General features: G+C 40.5%; 1 protein-coding gene and 1 long non-coding RNA gene across 3 annotated transcripts in view; one reads left to right on the top strand and one right to left on the bottom strand.

Moving 5' to 3' along the window:
- LOC139534105 (uncharacterized) overlaps nucleotides 1-21,606 on the top strand; it is a 982,995-nt gene that overhangs the window by 251,618 nt on the left and 709,771 nt on the right. The gene's annotated exons all lie outside the window — the stretch shown is intronic.
- LOC139534104 (ubiquitin carboxyl-terminal hydrolase 15-like) overlaps nucleotides 1-21,606 on the bottom strand; it is an 85,222-nt gene that overhangs the window by 801 nt on the left and 62,815 nt on the right. The window lies entirely within an intron of this gene.

The raw sequence follows: 21,606 nt of genomic DNA, 5'->3' as shown, positions 1-21,606 counted from the left end.
GGGCGCCAAATTCAAATACAGAAATACTAATTATAAAAATTCAGAAAACAAAACATATTTTACATAGGTTTAAAGATGAACTTCTTGTGAATCCAACCACGGTGTCAGATTTAAAAAATGCTTTACGGCGAAAGCATACCTTACGATTATTTGAGAACATAGCCCAGCAGACAAATCATTACAAACAGTAACCAGCCAAGTAGAAGAGTTACACACGTCAGAAATAGAGATAAAATTAATCCCTTACCTTTGATGATCTTCATATGGTTGCACTCAGCAGACATTCATTTACTCAATAAATGTTCCTTTTGTTCGATAAAGTCTCTTTATATCCAAAAACCTCGGTTTTGTTTGCGCGTTTTCTTCAGTAATCCACAGGCTCAAACGCAGTCAAAACAGGCAGACAAAAAAATCCAAATTGTATCCGTAAAGTTCATTGAAACATGTCAAACGATGTTTATATTCAACCCTCAGGTTGTTTTTAGCCTAAATAATCGATAATATTTCAACTGGACAATAACGTCGTCAATATAAAAGGTAAACAAGAAAGACACTCTCTCGGTCGTGCGCATGAAGAAGCTCTGTGACACTTTAGGGTCCACTCATTCAGACTGCTCTTACTTCCTAATTTTTCAGAATACAAGCCTGAAACAATTTCTAAAGACTGTTGAAATCTAGTGGAAGGCATAGGAACTGCAATTTGAGTCCTAAGTCAATGGATACTGTAATGGCATTGAATAGAAAACTACAAAACCAAAAATAAAACTACTTCCCGAATGGATTTTTCTCAGGTTTTCGCCTGCCAAATCAGTTGTGTTATACTCACAGACACTGTTTTAACAGTTTTGGAAACTTTAGAGTGTTTTCTATCCAAATCTACCATTTATATGCATATCATATCTTCTGGGCCCGAGAAGCAGGAAGTTTAATTTGGGCATGCTTTTCATCCAAAATTCCGAATGCTGCCCCCTACCCTAGAGAAGTTAAGCATTGTGTCACTCATAAAGTGAACATCTGCTTTTCTCAAATCTAACGTGCCTGGTATTATCACATTGTCCATTGTAGTAACTACCCATGCCCAGCCTACCTCACACCTGCATCCACAATGCTTGAACCATCTGTGCATAAGATAAACTCAGGGTTTTTCAACAAATGATTCTATAAACCCATCAGAGAGCTGATCCAAAACAACTCACAACAGTCGTGTTAAAGTAATGTGGTATCTGTAGGATACATCAGAGTAGCTGGATTACATGGTGTCTTTTCAACTATACCCATGTCCCATAGATCTTTACTCACTACTTTAGTAGTGTCCATTGCTTCCTTGCTAATGGGATATTGTTTCGTGCAAGGTGGGGCAACACCTGTCAAGCACACTGATTCGATATCCAAAGTTCCACACTCATTTTTCTTCGTAGTCCAAATAGTATGGTTCTGAACTGTAGATTCGTGCATCAATCTTCATTGGACCAATAGAAATTGATAATGGTTTATTTTGTTTCATGGTTTATCTGTCTACGTCTCCCCCCACTCCTGTTGCTCTCATCTTCTTGCCCGTGTACTGAGGACATGTATGTTTTGCATAAGATATGGGAAATACAGTGACTTCAGCACCCGTATCTATTAAAAAATATATACTGCAATGTTGTTAACCATCATGTTCACATATATTCCATCCAATTTCATATGTACACCAGCTGAGATGGGACGTAAGAGGGAGTCTATTAGTTTACCTCCACAGCATCTAGCAAACTCTGCTGCTGAGCCTCTTAAATTTCTGCACAAGTATTGTGTCGTTGGGGCTGTTGTCTTGATTCCATCTTCCCTTAGACCAGTCCTTCTCAAATAGTGGGGCGCGCCCCCCTGGGGGGGCTCGGAGCGATGCCAGGGGGGGGCGCGTGTGACCCCGGGGAACATGCTTTTCTTTGCTGCAGGGAGTAGTTTTTTTTTGCACCGAACAAGAGCACACAGCACAGAGCAGGAGATATGAAGTGCAGATAACAAACCCTTAAGAGACACCATGGAAAAATATTTAACAGGGATGAAAAGAAAGGCGGAGAGAGATGGAGATAATGAGACAAACGTAAGTCTCCCGAAAGCTAAGACGAGGAAATATATGTAGCGCTTGGCTTCACTGTGACTACGGTGGGAGACGAGAAAAGACCGGTATGTTTACTGTGTCTAAAAGTGTTGGCAGCGGACAGCATGAAGCCAAATAAATTAAGACGTCACTTAAAGACATTACACCCCAATCACGCTGATAAGCCGCTTGAGTTTTTTCAGCGAAAACGTGCCGAATATTGCCAACAATCGTCCCGCTTTGTGAATGCTACTTCAGTAAACCAGCGAGCACTGTTAGCATCATATCAGGTGGCGTACCAAATTGCTCAGTGCAAAAAAACTCACTCCATAGCAGAGGAGCTGATACTACCTCAGTGCTCCTGAGTTAATGTTGCTGATCAATTTGAATTTATTATTTATTGATTATATTTAATTTAATATTTCAGTATCAAATGGTAAAAAAAATTTTACAGTTTAAATAAGGCTTGAATTTTTTTTTTTTATTTCAGACAAATCGATGCACTTTAAGTCTTTTTCTGTTACAGACTAAAAAACTATGTTAATAAAGTTATTCTTTGTAAGTTGATCTATATTTCTTTCTTTTTAGTTTTTTAGTTTTCTTTAATGTTAATAAGGATACAATGTTATGCAGAGGTGTACTTATAACAATTTTATAGACAAATTATACTATTTACAGTCGCGGCGGAGAGTTGGGGGGCGCGAAATGTTTACTTCTTCCTAGGGGGGGGCGTAACAGAAAATAATTGAGAAGCACTGCCTTAGACGGACCCTTCTTCTCCTGGCCACTTCTCCTAAAATCGTGATTTATTTTCTGACATTTTCATTACCAGTGACCAGAAATCCCGCAATAATGACATACACCAGGTTTCTCTTTTACTGAACGAATAATGTTTCACTCGGTTTCACTCGGAACCTGCACAACTCTGATAACCACGTCTCATAGATGCTTAAAAGTTTTTGACCATTCATCCAACTGTTTTGGAGATGCTGATTTATGTGTGATCACTATCTCTAGAAGTCGGCCTTTACTTTCTTTTACAGCCTGTGTTCTGGTTGGCCTAAGACATCATTCGTCACTGCTGTCAGAATCTGTTGACTCAAAGACAAACAGTGCTGACCAGATGCTTGAAACCTGATCTGCCTTGCACAACTTAGTGTAAGGATAGATTAGGAGAACAGAGAGGCCACAAGTGGGGGTCACATCTGACTTTTCCCCCCGTGTCTCCTGCTCTACTTTGAAATGGTTCTAGACAGTGAATTTAAAATCTGTTTCATGTTCACATCCGGAAGAGCTGTTCCACCCTTTTCCAGACTGGTTTTCTCACTTAACAGTGGCATTACATTAACGTCAAAAGTTGTATAATATATATCTCTATGTTTATATATTTATTTAACCCCAATATATATATATATATATATATATAACCCCTTTTGAGGACTCAAACCTCTTCTAGAACACAAATTGTTTCTGTGGGGCATGGCAACCCATAACTTATGTTCACTCAAAGCTTGTTGAATGCGTACAAGGCTTACATTAACCACACGTGTAAAAATTGCTACTCAACTAGCAATTCACTTCTATGCAATAAGAAGGTTTCACACCAAAAAACTGCTTCTCAACTAACAACCTACTTCTGTACAACAAGAAGGTTTCACAAAAACAGAGGCCTCAAACCTCAAAACTCTGCAATATAACAAAGGACTTGAACACTTATACATCACAGATACATATCACTCATTGCATACATTATTTTAACCTGATTTGGTTCTTTTAAAATTATATTGGTCTAGACTCACCCAGCAATTCTGTCATCAGTCAGGAGATTAAGATTTGACTCCCCAAAGTGGGTTGCTCACAGCATTCTCTCTTTCTCTGGATCAACACACAGACCAATTCATCTGGGTCACGGCACCAAGTGTTAGCAATTTATATTATTCTTCAATAACACAGAAAAACAGGTTAATTCAGAGAGGACAAATCAAGATGTTATGCTGGGAGTCAGATGTTCAATCTCCCCGTCCTCAGCTTTTCCCCCGAACAAAGGAACAGGATGCCATTTATAACGCCCCACCCTAGCCTGGGATTGACCAATCGGAAGTCCTTGCAGTACGACTGAGCCAATGGCCAAATAACCAGTATCCTGCTCCCGACTCAATGTACAGAACGTAGCACACGCAACACACGTCACTGAGTTCAGGAGTGACTTTCCACAGATTCTAAACAGCTGTTGAACTGAAACCCAACTCCTATTTACGTTGACAAATCCCTATTGACCATTATTACTATATTTAGTTTAGTTCTCTCGTCCTCTCAAACTCTGTGTTGTGTATTTATCTTCAAAATATTCTTACAGTAGCAGGAGTGATGACAGCCCGTTGGTGTATTAGAGGAGAAGGAGGAAATCATTTGGGTGAACTAGAATGTAACTGTACAATGTATTACAATGGATCCGATACCTGTAAGTTAACAATGCCGACACTGGGGAACCTGGTAATGTTACTTATTCTATTTCAGTCTATAATGTTGTTATCCCTTTCAGAGGAGCTCCGAATGGAACCTATTGGTTGTGTGGAAAAATGGCTTACTATAGCATTCCATCGTACTGAGCAGGGACGTGTACTGTAGGGTTTGTGGTGACAGCTATGAGAACCATTCAGAATAATGAGAGGGATCTGAAGGCTTTGTTTAAAGACTACAGACCTGGAATGAGAGATAAGAGATCTCCGGCTGGCATCACTGACACTCAGGCACCTGCCTCCAGGTTCTTTGGGGTGCTTTTTCCTGGGTATGGAGCGTTAGATCAAATTCGAGACATCTCTAGACACATAGATAAAATTGGCAACTCGCATTGCCCTGGGACATTTTAATGGTGAAATTAAAGAATTGCAAAAGTTAGCTCTGCAAAACAGAGAGGCTCTTGACTATATTTTGGCAGGTCAAGGGATCATTGGTGAGGAATGTTGTACTTTTGTCCCAGATCACTCTTCTAATGTGACTGATCTTGCCGAATACATTGCCACTGTTGCTAAGAATAATTCTCCAAAACCAGATTGGACGCTTGCAAAGTGGTTTGAATCCTTGTTTGGAAATTGGGGATTCCAAATTGCCCAGTGGGCTGCAGTGTTTTTTTTATATATCTTTTTTAAGGGGTGGATCAGCTTAATATTGCAGAAAGATTGTTGCTTCCATCAATGTAATTGTCTGTATCATTTTCAATCCCCCATATATTTTTTTGGTAAATATATATATACAGTGGGGAGAACAAGTATTTGATACACTGCCGATTTTGCAGGTTTTCCTACTTACAAAGCATGTAGAGGTCTGTAATTTCTATCATGGGTACACTTCAACTATGAGAGACGGAATCTAAAACAAAAATCCAGAAAATCACATTGTATGATTTTTAAGTAATTAATTTGCATTTTATTGCATGACATAAGTATTTGATACATCAGAAAAGCAGATCTTAATATTTGGTACAGAAACCTTTGTTTGCAATTACAGAGATCATACGTTTCCTGTAGTTCTTGACCAGGTTTGCACACACTGCAGCAGGGATTTTGGCCCACTCCTCCATACAGATCTTCTCCAGATCCTTCAGGTTTCGGGGCTGTCGCTGGGCAATACGGACTTTCAGCTCCCTCCAAAGATTTTCTATTGGGTTCAGGTCTGGAGACTGGCTAGGCCACTCCATGACCTTGAGATGCTTCTTACGGCGCCACTCCTTAGTTGCCCTGGCTGTGTGTTTCGGGTCGTTGTCATGCTGGAAGACCCAGCCACGACCCATCTTCAATGCTCTTACTGAGGGAAGGAGGTTGTTGGCCAAGATCTCGCGATACATGGCCCCATCCATCCTCCCCTCAATACGGTGCAGTCATCCTGTACCCTTTGCAGAAAAGCATCCCCAAAGAATGATGTTTCCACCTCCATGCTTCACGGTTGGGATGGTGTTCTTGGGGTTGTACTCATCCTTCTTCTTCCTCCAAACACGGCGAGTGGAGTTTAGACCAAAAAGCTCTATTTTTGTCTCATCAGACCACATGACCTTCTCCCATTCCTCCTCTGGATCATCCAGATGGTCATTGGCAAACTTCAGACGGGCCTGGACATGCGCTGGCTTGAGCAGGTGGACCTTGCGTGCGCTGCAGGATTTGAATCCATGACGGTGTAGTGTGTTACTAATGGTTTTCTTTGAGACTGTGGTCCCAGCTCTCTTCAGGTCATTGACCAGGTCCTGCCGTGTAGTTCTGGGCTGATAACTCACCTTCCTCATGATCATTGATGCCCCACGAGGTGAGATCTTGCATGGAGCCCCAGACCGAGGGTGATTGACCGTCATCTTGAACTTCTTCCATTTTCTAATAATTGCGCCAACAGTTGTTGCCTTCTCACCAAGCTGCTTGCCTATTGTCCTGTAGCCCATCCCAGCCTGTTGCATGTCTACAATTTTATCCCTGATGTCCTTATACAGCTCTCTGCCTTGGCCATTGTGGAGAGGTTGGAGTCTGTTTGATTGAGTGTGTGGACAGGTGTCTTTTATACAGGTAACGAGTTCAAACAGGTGCAGTTAATACAGGTAATGAGTGGAGAACAGGAGGGCTTCTTAAAGAAAAACTAACAGGTCTGTGAGAGCCGGAATTCTTACTGGTTGGTAGGTGATCAAATACTTATGTCATGCAATAAAATGCAAATTAATTACTTAAAAATCATACAATGTGATTTTCTGGATTTTTGTTTTAGATTCCGTCTCTCACAGTTGAAGTGTACCTATGATAAAAAAATTACAGACCTCTACATGCTTTGTAAGTAGGAAAACCTGCAAAATCGGCAGTGTATCAAATACTTGTTCTCCCCACTGTATATATACACTGCTCAAAAAAATAAAGGGAACACTTAAACAACACAATGTAACTCCAAGTCAATCACACTTCTGTGAAATCAAACTGTCCACTTAGGAAGCAACACTGATTGACAATAAATTTCACATGCTGTTGTGCAAATGGAATAGACAAAAGGTGGAAATTATAGGCAATTAGCAAGACACCCCCAAAAAAGGAGTGATTCTGCAGGTGGTGACCACAGACAACTTCTCATTCCTATGCTTCCTGGCTGATGTTTTGGTCACTTTTGAATGCTGGCGGTGCTCTCACTCTATGTTTACATACCCTACAGTACCCTACAGTACTCATCTCATATGTATATACCGTACTCTATACCATCTACTGCATCTGCCATGCCGTTCTGTACCACCACTCATTCATATATCTTTATGTACATATTCTTTATCCCTTTACACTTGTGTGTGTGTGTAAGGTAGTAGTTGTGGAATTGTTAGGTTAGATTACTTGTTGGTTATTACTGCATTGTCGGAACTAGAAGCACAAGCATTTCGCTACACTCGCATTAACATCTGCTAACCATGTGTATGTGACTAATAAAATTTGATTTGATTTGATTTGGTAGCATGAGACGGAGTCTACAACCCACACAAGTGGCTCAGGTAGTGCAGTTCATCCAGGATGGCACATCAATGCGAGCTGTGGCAAAAAGGTTTGCTGTGTCTGTCAGCGTAGTGTCCAGAGCATGGAGGCGCTACCAGGAGACAGGCCAGTACATCAGGAGACGTGGAGGAGGCCGTAGGAGGGCAACAACCCAGCAGCAGGACCGCTACCTCCGCCTTTGTGCAAGGAGGTGCACTGCCAGAGCCCTGCAAAATGACCTCCAGCAGGCCACAAATGTGCATGTGTCAGCATATGGTCTCACAAGGGGTCTGAGGATCTCATCTCGGTACCTAATGGCAGTCAGGCTACCTCTGGCGAGCACATGGAGGGCTGTGCGGCCCCACAAAGAAATGCCACCCCACACCATGACTGACCCACCGCCAAACCGGTCATGCTGGAGGATGTTGCAGGCAGCAGAACATTCTCCACGGCGTCTCCAGACTCTGTCACGTCTGTCACATGTGCTCATGTGCTCAGTGTGAACCTGCTTTCATCTGTGAAGAGCACAGGGCGCCAGTGGCGAATTTGCCAATCTTGGTGTTCTCTGGCAAATGCCAAACGTCCTGCACGGTGCTGGGCTGTGAGCACAACCCCCACCTGTGGACGTCGGGCCCTCATACCACCCTCATGGAGTCTGTTTCTGACCGTTTGAGCAGACACATGCACATTTGTGGCCTGCTGGAGGTCATTTTGCAGGGCTCAGGCAGTGCACCTCCTTGCACAAAGGCGGAGGTAGCGGTCCTGCTGCTGGGTTGTTGCCCTCCTACGGCCTCCTCCACGTCTCCTGATGTACTGGCCTGTCTCCTGGTAGCGCCTCCATGCTCTGGACACTACGCTGACAGACACAGCAAACCTTTTTGCCACAGCTCGCATTGATGTGCCATCCTGGATGAACTGCACTACCTGAGCCACTTGTGTGGGTTGTAGACTCTGTCTCATGCTACCACTAGAGTGAGAGCACCGCCAGCATTCAAGTGACCAAAACATCAGCCAGGAAGCATAGGAATGAGAAGTTGTCTGTGGTCACCACCTGCAGAATCACTCCTTTTTTGGGGGTGTCTTGCTAATTGCCTATAATTTCCACCTTTTGTCTATTCCATTTGCACAACAGCATGTGAAATTTATTGTCAATCAGTGTTGCTTCCTAAGTGGACAGTTTGATTTCATAGAAGTGTGATTGACTTGGAGTTACATTGTGTTGTTTAAGTGTTCCCTTTATTTTTTTGAGCAGTATATATATATATATATATATATATATATATATATACAGTGGGGAGAACAAGTATTTGATACACTGACAATTTTGCAGGTTTTCCTACTTACAAAGCATGTAGAGGTCTGTAATTTTTATCATAGGTACACTTCAACTGTGAGAGAAGGAATCTAAAACAAAAATCCAGAAAATAACATTGTATGATTTTTAAGTAATTAATTTGCATTTTATTGCATGACATAAGTATTTGATACATCAGAAAAGCAGAACTGAATATTTGGTACAGAAACCTTAGTTTGCAATTACAGAGATCATACGTTTCCTGTAGTTCTTGACCAGGTTTGCACACACTGCAGCAGGGATTTTGGCCCACTCCTCCATACAGACCTTCTCCAGATCCTTCAGGTTTCGGGGCTGTCGCTGGGCAATACGGACTTTCGGCTCCCTCCAAAGATTTTCTATTGGGTTCAGGTCTGGAGACTGGCTAGGCCACTCCAGGACCTTGAGATGCTTCTTACGGAGCCACTCCTTAGTTGCCCTGGCTGTGTGTTTCGGGTCGTTGTCATGCTGGAAGACCCAGCCACGACCCATCTTCAATGCTCTTACTGAGGGAAGGAGGTTGTTGGTCAAGATCTCGCGATACATGGCCCCATCCATCCTCCCCTCAATACGGTGCAGTCGTCCTGTCCCCTTTGCAGAAAAGCATCCCCAAAGAATGATGTTTCCACCTCCATGCTTCACGGTTGGGATGGTGTTCTTGGGGTTGTACTCATCCTTCTATTCCTCCAAACACGGCGAGTGGAGTTTAGAGCAAAAAGCTCTATTTTTGTCTCATCAGACCACATGACCTTCTCCCATTCCTCCTCTGGATCATCCAGATGGTCATTGGCAAACTTCAGACGGGCCTGGACATGCGCTGGCTTGAGCAGGGGGACCTTGCGTGCGCTGCAGGATTTTAATCCATGACGGCGTAGTGTGTTACTAATGGTTTTCTTTGAGACTGTGGTCCCAGCTCTCTTCAGGTCATTGACCAGGTCCTGCCGTGTAGTTCTGGGCTGATCCCTCACATTCCTCATGATCATTGATGCCCCACGAGGTGAGATCTTGCATGGAGCCCCAGACCGAGGGTGATTGACCGTCATCTTGAACTTCTTCCATTTTCTAATAATTGTGCCAACAGTTGTTGCCTTCTCACCAAGCTGCTTGGCTATTGTCCTGTAGCCCATCCCAGCCTTGTACAGGTCTACAATTTATCCCTGATGTCCTTACACAGCTCTCTGGTCTTGGCCATTGTGGAGAGGTTGGAGTCTGTTTGATTGAGTGTGTGGACAGGTGTCTTTTATACAGGTAACGAGTTCAAACAGGTGCAGTTAATACAGGTAATGAGTGGAGAACAGGAGGGCTTCTTAAAGAAAAACGAACAGGTCTGTGAGAGCCGGAATTCTTACTGGTTGGTAGGTGATCAAATACTTATGTCATGCAATAAAATGCAAATTAATTACTTAAAAATCATACAATGTGATTTTCTGGATTTTTGTTTTAGATTCCGTCTCTCACAGTTGAAGTGTACCTATGATAAAAATGACAGACCTCTACATGCTTTGTAAGTAGGAAAACCTGCAAAATCGGCAGTGTATCAAATACTTGTTCTCCCCACTGTATATATACACATACATACACATATGCTTACATATACACATATATACATACACATACCTATATAGATATACATACTTATTTTTAGAATATACCTTTATTATTACCTGAAAACCCTACCACCCCTCCCCCAATTGTAGTAAACTAATAAACAATAACACTTAGGCTTCTACCTTCAGTTTATACATCTTATACACATTTTACAGACAATCTATTTTACAATAGTTACATTTAGTTTGTTTTTAGTTCTTCCTCTATTTCTGATGTCCATCCAGTTTGATTTCTATTTGTAACTGTGCTATTTCACAGAATTTCTGAACCAAAATATATATATTTTACACACCCCGTATGTTTTACATTGGTTATCTTGTTATTAGTCCCACCCTTCAACTCCAGTCAACCCCTCCCATTGATCTCTTAATTAACACCATCCATTTTGGATTTCTATTTGCCATATTATTTTCAACTGTGCTGTGATGCTTCACCTTTCTAATATCATAGCTTCTACAGATACATTTTTGTTAACGAAAATAATTATTATATTATTGATTGATTGACTATGACTTTTCAAATCACCCAGTATTGCTATCTGCAGAGTTAGTTCTAGGCAAATGTTGCAATTCTTCAGCCATACCTGGACCTGTGACCAAAAACAAGCTACATATGGACGGTTCCAAAATAAATGATCTAATGACTCTGCCTCCTCACAGCAAAGTATACCATTCTATTGGTTGCAAGAATTTTGTATAGTAATTTAAATTGAAAAATTTGAAGTATTGAATCCGGCGTTGTTTTGCGTATCAATTCATAAACCATGTGCCATGGAATGGGTACATCGAAATTCTCTTCCCAACTATTTTGCAATTTATATGGCAAAGCTGTCAGTTTTTTGGTCCTTAAATGAAATTTGTATATGTTTTTATTTATCACACTTTTCTTTAACCATTTATGTTCTTTAATACTGGGCAGACATACAAGTTCCTTACTTTTCCCCCTTCTACTTGCCTCTTTCATTTTTGTGGTAATGCTGCAATTAGTTGGTTGTAATTTTGGGTAGAGCAGACATTTCTATATGTCTGGGTTAGCTGCATGTGTGACATAACTCCACCAGTCCTATTTATGATATCATTCACAATTTTTTATTTTTTTAATCAATTAGTATATTTGAGTTTAACCACAATATTTGTTGTATTATTTGTTCTGTCTTTTTAGGTAGATTAAATTGAAATTGCAACCAACTTTCTAAGGCTTGTTTAAAAAATAACAATATTTTGGAGATTATTTCCTTTTCAAACAACCAAAACTGAGCTGGTGTAATCTGAATAAAGTGAAAAAGGCCATTCTTGAACAAAGGATGAGACATTCCTACCAATTTACTAGAGAACCAGTTTGGATTTAAGTATACCTTTTGTATGACTGATGCCTTTAGTGAGAGGTCTAATGCTTTAATATTTAATAATTTCTGCCCTCCGAATTCATATTCTTTATATAAATAGGCCCTTTTAATTTTGTCTGGCTTGCCATTCCAAATAAAATTGAATATAATATTTTTAATATATAATAATATTTTTTTAATATATTTTAAAAAGCAGGTGTAGGCAAAACTATATGCAAATAGGTAAACTGTGATATGACTAAAGAGTTAATCAGGTTATTTTTCCACAAACAGACAAGATCTTGCTTCCATGGAAAGGAAAATACCTATCTATTTTTGCTAACTTTCTATAAAAATTTATTGAAGTTCATTTCTTTCTTTTGGGATTTGTATACCGTCAGACCATTTAATTGGTAAACTACACGGTAATGTAAAATTTGCATTTTTTTGTGATCGAATATATAATATAGTACACTTATCATAATTCGGTTGTAATCCAGAGAAGATAGCGAAAGTATCTAGATCCTCTATGAGGCCATGGAGAGATTCTAATTGTGGTTTTAAAAGAAAACATGAATTATCAGCGTACATTGACACCTTAGTTTTTAAGCCACGGATTTCTAATCCCTTAAAAACCAGGTCTGGTGTCCCCGATATTTCATAGTATTCTATTGTTTCCAGTACTTGTCTTATATTATCTCCAATGTATCGTCCATGTAAAAAACCTGTCTGATTAGGATGAATAATATCTGACAATACTTTCTAAATTCTATGCGCCAAGCATTTTGCATCACAACACTGAAGTGTAAAGAGGTCTCAATTTTATTTTATGGACTGGATCTTTATATATACCACTTGGATCCTGTTTCAGTAATAATGATATCAGACCTTCTTGTTTCGTGTCTGATAATCTACCATTTATATAGGAGTGGTTAAAACAAGCTAATAATGGTCCTCTGAGTATATCAAAAAAGGTTTTAGATACTTCCACTGGTATGCCATCCAGCCCTGGAGTTCCCAGCCTTAAAGGCTTTAATTGCATAAAGAAGTTCCTCCTCTGTAATTTGGCCTTCACATGAGTCTTTCTGTACAGATGTAAATTTTACATTATTATTAGGAAGAAAATCCATACAATTAGCTTCCGTTAGTGGAGATGGAGGAGACTGAAACGAAAACATATTCTTAAAATACTTTACTTCCTCTTTCAAAATATAATTTGGTGAATCATGCGTGACTCCATCATTTGTAACAAGTTTCAATAAAAAATATGTTGGTTGCATTTCTATATTGAAGATTGAAAAAGAATTTGGTGCATTTTTCCCCATATTCCATCCAGTTAGCTTTATTTTTTATAATTTATAACTCTTGAATAAGTTCCTCCTTTACTTTTTGTTTTTCCTCCAACTTATTCTGTGCCTCTATGGTACAGTTTTTATTGCTATCTAACTGTACTGTTAGTCCTTCAATTTCCTTTGTTAATATGGACTCTTTTGTTCTAAATTGCTTTTGTTTTATAGATGAGTAGTGAATTGCATGGCCTCTAAAGGCGCATTTAAAAGTGTCCCATACAATAAGGAGATCTGATGTACCTATGTTATGTCTGAAAAAGTCAGTTATAAATTCTTCTGTCCTAGTTCTAAACAATTTATCATCTAGTAGGCTTTGATTAAATTTCCAATATCCTCGCCCACGTGGAAATTCTGTAAGAGTAATATATATGCCAATTATGTGATGATCCGACTGCATTCTGTCCCCTATCAACACTTTTTAAACTTTTGGTGCCAGAGAGAATGGTATAAGAAAGTAGTCAAGACGACTAGCTTGATTAAGCCTCCGCCATGTATATCTCACTTGGTCAGGGTATTTAAGTCTCCATATATCCACTAATTCCAATATATCCATGACATTCATGATTTCCTTAAGTGCCTGAGGGTGATGGTTTGTAGTGTGATTTCCTTTCCGGTCCATAGAGGTATTTAAGACCGTATTAAAATCTCCCACCATAATAATAGAGTCTAATGTTGCTTGTAGAGTTGATAAATTCTTATATATTTTCAAAGAAGCTTGGATCATCATCATTATTTGGACCGTATAGGTTAATAAGCCATATCTGTTTATTGTCCAATAACATATTTAAAATAATCCATCTACCTTTATTATCTGTTTGGACAATTTGCACATTTGGATCAAAATTACTGTTAACTCAACCCTTTCCCCCACACAATCATAGGCTCACATTCTCAACAGTTGCACCATCCCAGAGCCCAACTCAAGAAAGGTCTTGAATTATGAATGCATATACAGTTGCAGCTGTATGAGAAGGCCTGCAAGACTGTGCAAAAAAATGGGAAGAAATTGAGAGATTTTATTAACCATTGCCACATCCTAGATGGAGGTCAAATGTACACTTTTTCCCTGAAACACCCACAACACGGTCCCCCGTATTGACCATATTCCCAAGCACCTCCATGCAGTCAGACTTTTGATTTTGTGCCACCAGGGCCACAATAATATACACCCTCTCTGAATGTCAGTGTGACCCCCTCCCCATGGGTTACTGCAGCTAGTGTTGCCAGCACTGCCACTGCCTGGGTGGGGGCACCCCACCGGAATCCCCACCGGCTAGATACAAGGTCGTCAAGGTTCTCATTAGCAGCTTTGAGAATTTCCTTGTATAGTATGCTCTCCCTTTAGGGGGCTTTGGCTTTGCAGGACCAACCCTGCCAAGCAGGCTCCGAATGTTGAGGGGGCAGTGCTGCTCTAGGTCTCTGACCGCATTTTTTGCTGCATACAGACCACTTACAGCAGGCCCATAAAACAGTTAGAGACTTCTCCTTAGTATCTGGGTCATTCAGGTGGGTGTCTAGCGTATAGGGTTGTGGACCGTTCCATCAATATAGGATCATAAATAATAAGATATATAATTTATTTAAAAAATTTAGTTCCCCATGATAGGACAATAAATAAATGAAATGTATAATTTATTTTAAAACACTGTTCCACCATGATAGGACAATAAATAAGACATAATTCATTATAAAAAGTATATCCATCATCTGAACAACATTGAAAGGTCTCTCACACCCCCGCTCACAGCAATACATTGGTTCTGAGATATGCAACCATTTCCCTTCTCACTCAACATAATTCATAATTCACTTTCCCATACATAAAAAAAACACACCACACCATCCACACATACTGTGCCTTCTGTTTGAGTTTTTATCTTCACCATGTTGAATTAGTGCTTTTGTGTTCCAATTAGTTATTTGAAGATATATAGAAAATATATTTTTTATTGTATTATTACAATCCATAACCAGGCTAGAATTGTGTTTCATTATTTTCCTCGTCTATAAGAACTTTGTAATTTTTAAAATAGCCATGGAGTAGTCTTTGTGTCCCTGAACAGCTGGTTATCAATATATAGTTTATCGATGACGAGAGTTACTCAATTCCCTTTTAAATCTATTTTCCTAGAAAATTGGATACAGAACTTTACGCCGTTCTGCAATTTCCTTCAGGAACTGGTCATTCTTGCCAATTTTGGTCCCAGCAAGTCTTTTACCCAGGCTTTTAACCATTATTTTATCTTTAAAGGAAGCAAATTTGGCAACGATTGGGCGTTCATACCTTTGCTCTCTCTGTCCGAAGTGGTGTAAACATTTGAGTTGGATGTTGTCGATAGCTTCGCGTGGAATCTGAAGCGCTGTAAGGAGGAACTCTAACTACAGATTCAGGAACTTCTCCTTCTTTCTCTTGGATACCTGTAAGTACCAGATTCTCTCTCATGGATCTAGTCTGTATGTCAAGTAAGGCTTCTCTCAGAACGGTGTTCTCCTTTTTAAGTTCATTAACTTTGTTTCAATCTTATTGACTGTCCCTTTTAGCTTGTTTGTTTCCTTCTCCAATGTCGCAGCTTTTTCATCACTCATCTCAAGGTTTGCCTTCAACTCTTTAATATCCTTACTGACTAGTGCAAGTATGCCCAGTTTGTCATTTATTGGTTTTGACCTTTGCCATTCCCAATGGTGAAAATATTCAATTGTCTGTAGAAGAGTCACGTTTTAGTTTTGAAATAGGTTCCCCTGTCTTACTCTCCGTCATGTTTGGGTGTTGCTTGTTTTCGTAATATTTGTTGATAAATTTCTCTAGTCTTATGATTTGTTTTGTGTTGTTATCCAGATTGAAGGTTATTACCCACCAGATTGTGTAGTGCTAATATTTAGTCTAACTTTCCGATATTAAATATTGCATTTTTATCTTGAGGTGGTCTACATAGCTGTATTCAGTCCGTATAATATCTGAATCTGTAGCTAGATTCTTACCTGTATACATGGATGAAAGATTCACGTTGGGTTCATTGTTAGTTAGCAAGCCAGACATCAAACTCCAGGTGGCTAGCTAACAGCAAGCTTTAGCTTGCAATGAAAACACCTTTCGGACAAAATTAGAAACGTATAATATCTGAATCTGTAGCTAGATTCTTACCTGTATACATAGATGAAAGCTTCATGGCAGACTGCAATCCCTTTTATAAGACATCCTGTGTTGTTTCCGTTTAGTTTGCACAGCTTGTTAGGCCCGTTGTGTTCCACTGATTTCAAAACGTGTTATGAAATGAGAGAGTCAGCATAGCATGGCACAATCGTCGTCCAGAAAGTTGTCCATCACAACTTTTTCCCACTGACCTTTGTCGATAGCGTCTGATAAATTCAGGGCAGCAATGTTATTGAGAGCAGTAGCAACATATTTGCAGTTCTCCATGACTAACATATCTTTAAAAAAGAAACTACAGTACGAGCAGCTCATTTTATAGACACAAGATAAAACACCGACCAATCCAAACTCATCTCTCGGCATTTGCAGCCCACTCATTTTCTCAGTGAATCATGGCTAGCGGGAAGGTTGCCCCTTTTTCTGTGGCTAACCCAACTAGGCTCATAATTTAACAATTTTATTCGTATTTACAGATGACATACAAGTCTGATATTACTGCACATGAAAGTTACCAAGGTAACCTGCCTAAATGAGTACTGACCCGTAGCACTCACGTCTGTACCCATGAACTGCTTTGAAAGGCTGGTCATGGCTCACATCAACACCATTATCCCAGAAACTCTAGATCCACTCCGATTTGCATACCGCACCAACAGATCCACAGATGATGTAATCTGTATTGCACTCCCCACTGCCCTTTCCCACCTGGACAAAAGGAACACCTACGTGAGAATGCTAATTAATTGACTACAGCTCAGCGTTCAACACCATAGTATCCTTAAAACTCATCCATAAGCTAAGGACCCTGGGACTAAACACCTCCCTCTGCAACTAGATCCTGGACTTACTGACGAGCCGCCCCCATTGAGAGTTAGAATTGTAGAATATACATGGTGCAATTTCTTAAATTTGGTTGTGCATCAGCAGTTTTTATCTTTTGTCAGTCACTGACAGTCACTCAATTTGCCATGTCAACTAACAACTTTTAGATTGGTAAATTAGTCTAGCCAGCTATCTAAACTTGTAGTAATTATGGCCGTATACCGACCGGGCATGTGCCCAGGGGCTCTGACCTCCTGGGGGGCCTTAAAATGTTTTACCCGCAATTTGGGGTATTATCAACAATATCATACAAACACCATACCCTCAATTAATTTCATCCATTTATTTATTAGGATTATGGCATCATTTACCTTTTACAGTATAATAGTCAATTCTACAGTATTGTAATGCGAGTCATTACACAGTGCTTGCTTTGAGTGTATTTAGATTACAATAGGTGTACTGCAATATGAAATACAGTAACTTACTTGCTAATGAGCCTCCTGGAAATGACTGTCAAATTCACGGCAACCCCTTTACAGTGTGTGTATGTGAAACTAGAGGAAGGGTCATGAACTTGCTGACTCTGAAGAACCAGAATGGCTCCCTGGCCTGTTATGAAGCAGAGAAGGAAAAACAGGTACTGTAGCATGTTTGAAAGATCTGAGGTCTCCATCTGCTTCCCTCGTTCTCAGGTGATTTTTACTGTGCCTTCTTTCTCTCTGTCTCCTCTCTCTTTATTAATCTCTCTCAACCTCTCTCTCCCTCTCCCTCTCCTCCCTTCAGCACAGGTCTACTGAGGCTCATCAAATACAGTGTGTGTAATGCTCAGCGCTATAAACCATGAAATAAAAAAACATTGTCTCCTCTTTCCACACAGGGCTTATAAAACCATAGAAGATGGACCTGAGGTTCCCCCTGTCTATGGCGAAGGGAAAACGGTTATTTTTGTATGTGTCTCATGCATGAGAGGGAGTGTGTGTGCGTGTCTGTGTTTGAATGTGGATATGAACAGAATTTATAACAGACTTATAAAATAGTTATTACATAGGAAAAACTGATTTTATATCTTAGTTTAATAGTATACTAACTGATGTCTTTACGACTCTTCGTCAGGCCAGGGTGATGGCCACCATATGAGCGACCAGAGGCCTTGGTGACCACAATCTTAAAGTCCACGACACCAACATCTACATCAAGCCTTTCCTGTCCTGCTGTCCAGAGGTAAATACAATTCTGGAACACTGCGTGTAGCATTCTGGCACCATTCTACCCAGATACACTATCTAATATCCAGATAACGTCTTGTGCACACATTTAGCTCAGTTTATGATCCAAGTAACTAGGCGTATGTTACCCTAGACCGAGTGAAAGTGTAGTTTTTTCAGTGGATTGGCTAACTGGGTTTGTAACAGTGAGTAAAGACAAAAGTTATCAGACTGGTAAATATTGAAAGGAAGGAAGGAAAGAGCAATGCATAACGTTTTTGGCCATGCTTGGTTCCTGGAGTACTTTTGCCCCCCTGACTCTGGTAGTGTCCCAGCTCTTTCATCTCACTCATAGTCCATTCGTTGAGTTGTCTCATTCAATTTGACAATGTTCAGCTCTTTTGATCTTTAATCATTACACAGGCAGTTCAGCCAGGGTTCATCTGGCTGCCTCAACAAGTTGAACTTCCTTTTTTTCATTGAGGACACTCTCTCACTCGCTCTCTCCCTCTCTTCCCCACCCCCACGTCTTTCCTACTTTCTCTGCTGTGAATGTATGAACGTATATTGGTTATGTAGTGTACAGTACTGTATGATGGAATATGTACAAGGCACTTAGATGTCATGTTAATTATGGTGCCATTATTATACAGTGTTATCGTCTTTATCTCAAAAGGCAGAGAGAATGGCTTCAGGGTCTACAGTAGCCTGCTCCCACACTCTTGTATGGTATGACGATAGAAGAGTTGGCTAAAGCACATACACTATGGGATCAGGGTGTACAGTACCATAGTTCCTCTGTCATGGTCAAACCAAGGTTGTCTGATAATGCTACCAGACTCAGAGATCCTATTCAATTATATATGAAATTCTATGAGGCAGACTATTGAGTGCACATCCAAAGAAATCTCCCAATGCTGGATTATGATACTCATATGTGATCCAGCGTATGGATTACGTCTATGGTTTGTAAATCCTAACCTGACTTCGACTTCCAGGAGCTGGGAGGAGCTGTATGATAAAGATTACTTGGAGGTGTATTATAAAGATTACTGGGAGGAGGTGAATGATAAAGGTTCCTGGGAGGAGGTGTATAATAAAGGTTACTGGGATGAGGTGTATAATAAAGGTTACTGCGAGGCATATGATAAAGATTACTGGTAGTGATTAATGAACCACTGTCATGACATTTGTCTCTGCAAGAGGTTTTTCTATGGTGTACCCTCCTGAATAAGACCCTCTTTGTTACAGGTGAAGGTGTACAATAGGGTTCCACAACTGGTGGGTGGCACGTGGTGGTTTTATTTGGCCCTCCAACTTTTCTTAGCAAATTTTTTTTCTGTCCAATTTTTGCTTGACATAAAACTGTAAAATGAGTGAACATCCAACATCTTACAAACAAGGCAAATACAACGATTGACGGTGGACCATTTTTGCCATAACACCCCTCCACTTCATGTACAGTGAGGGAAAAAAGTATTTGATCCCCTGCTGATTTTGTACGTTTGCCCACTGACAAAGAAATGATCAGTCTATAATTTTAATGGTAGGTTTATTTGAACAGTGAGAGACAGAATAACAACAAAAATATCCAGAAAAATGCATGTCAAAAATGTTATAAATTGATTTGCATTTTAATGAGGGAAATAAGTATTTGACCCCTTCTCAATCAAAAAGATTTCTGGCTCCAAGGTGTCTTTCATACAGGTAACGAACGGAGATTAGGAGCACACTCTTAAAGGGAGTGCTCCTAATCTCAGTTTCTTACCTGTATAAAAGATACCTGTCCACAGAAGCAATCAATCAGATTCCAAACTCTCCACCATGGCCAAGACCAAAGAGCTCTCCAAGGATGTCAGGGACAAGATTGTAGACCTACACAAGGCTGGAATGGGCTACAAGACCATCGCCAAGCAGCTTGGTGAGAAGGTGACAACAGTTTCTGTGATTATTCGCAAATGGAAGAAACACAAAAGAACTGTCAATCTCCCTCAGCCTGGGGCTCCATGCAAGATCTCACCTCGTGGAGTTGCAATGATCATAAGAACGGTGAGGAATCAGCCCAGAACTACACAGGAGGATCTTGTCAATGATCTCAAGGCAGCTGGGACCATAGTCATCAAGAAAACAATTGGTAACACACTATGCCGTGAAGGACTGAAATCCTGCAGCGCCCGCAAGGTCCCCCTGCTCAAGAAAGCACATATACATGCCCGTCTGAAGTTTGCCAATGAACATCTGAATGATTCAGAGGACAACTGGGTGAACGTGTTGTGGTCAGATGAGACCAAAATGGAGTTCTTTGGCATCAACCCAACTTGCCGTGTTTGGAGGAGGAGGAATGCTGCCTATGACCCCAAGAAACCATCCCCATCGTCAAACATGGAGGTGGAAACATTATGCTTTGGGGGTGTTTTTCTGCTAAAGGGACAGGACAACTTCACCGCATCAAAGGGACGATGGACGGGGCCATGTACCGTCAAATCTTGGGTGAAAACCTCCTTCCCTCAGCCAGGGTATTGAAAATGGGTCGTGGATGGGTATTCCAGCATGACAATGACCCAAAACACACGGCCAAGGCAACAAAGGAGTGGCTCAAGAAGAAGCACATTAAGGTCCTGGAGTGGCCTAGCCAGTCTCCAGACCTTAATCCCATAGAAAATCTGTGGAGGGAGCTGAAGGTTCGAGTTGCCAAACGTCAGCCTCGAAACCTTAATGACTTGAAGAAGATCTGCAAAGAGGAGTGGGACAAAATCCCTCCTGAGATGTGTGCAAACCTGGTGGCCAACTACAAGAAACGTCTGACCTCTGTGATTGCCAACAAGGGTTTTGCCACCAAGTACTAAGTCATGTTTTGCAGAGGGGTCAAATACTTATTTCCCTCATTAAAATGCAAATCAATTCATAACATTTTTGACATGCGTTTTTCTGGATTTTTTTGTTGATATTCTGTCTCTCACTGTTCAAATAAACCTACCATTAAAATTATAGACTGATCATTTCTTTGTCAGTGGGCAAACGTACAAAATCAGCAGGGGATCAAATACTTTTTTCCCTCACTGTATGTGACCAGGTACACAATGGCTGCTCAGGATCTAGTGATGAGAGCGAAGGGAGTACTGAAGGACCGAGGCTGGCGGATCACTAACAAACGTCTGGGATCTAGAGACGACATCTCCTGTTACATCATCACTCTGGTGTACGGAAACCGCCAGCCCTAGTACCACCTACAAGGCCTTGAATGGAGC

This window comes from Salvelinus alpinus, chromosome 11, assembly GCF_045679555.1.
Source record: "Salvelinus alpinus chromosome 11, SLU_Salpinus.1, whole genome shotgun sequence".
Lineage (NCBI taxonomy): Eukaryota > Metazoa > Chordata > Actinopteri > Salmoniformes > Salmonidae > Salvelinus > Salvelinus alpinus.
Note: the sequence above shows the minus strand (reverse complement) of the source record. Positions and strands in the feature narration are given on the sequence as shown.